Consider the following 837-nt stretch of genomic DNA (forward strand, 5'->3'; position numbering starts at 1 on the left):
ATTTATTATTCCTGTTCATCTTTTTATTTATCTGTTTATTTATTCATTATTCCTATTATCCTTTTATTTTTCATTTAAGATAAAGAAGAAAGAAAAAAAGGAAGAGGAAATGAATTTAATAGAAGAATAAAGAACATGAAAAAGATAAGAAAAGAAAGAAAATGAATAATAAAGAGAGAAGTAAGAGAAGAATGATAAAGACGATAAGAGGAAGGAAAAACGGAGAAATAAATAAATATTTTTTTGTTCTTTTCGATGCATTCCCCAACAAAGGGGGAAAAATAGGAAAAAAGGGGAAAAAAGGGGAATAAAAAAGGGAAGGGGAAAGAAGGGGGAAAATAAAGGGGGGAAAGGGGAATAAGAAAAATGATAAAGACATAAATAAATGAGAAAGAAAAAAAGAATATGTGAAAAAAATTTTTTTTTTCTCTCTTTTTCTTCTTCTTCTTCTTCTTCCCCTTTTTTCTCTTCTCTCTTCTTCTTCTTCTTCTTCTTCTCTCTCTCTTTTTTTTTTTATAATATATATATATATATATATATATATAATTTTCCTTTTTTTCTCTTTTTTTAGTATTTGCTGAAAAAGAATAGAAAAATAAGGTATAATATTGAAGAAAAAAAGAAAAAAAATTAAAGAAAAGGAAAAGATATTTATTTTGTATAACGAGCTTAAAGATAATAATAAAAAAAAACAAGCACAAAATAGAGCTAACCCTTTCACTCACCTTGGGTCGAGGACGTATATTACACGAAAGATAAGATTAAATAGAAAAAAAAAAACACGAAAAGAAAAGATAAAGGATTTGATAAATGAAGCATTTTCGCAACCAAAGACGA

Source organism: Penaeus vannamei, chromosome 39 (genome assembly GCF_042767895.1).
Source record: "Penaeus vannamei isolate JL-2024 chromosome 39, ASM4276789v1, whole genome shotgun sequence".
NCBI lineage: Eukaryota > Metazoa > Arthropoda > Malacostraca > Decapoda > Penaeidae > Penaeus > Penaeus vannamei.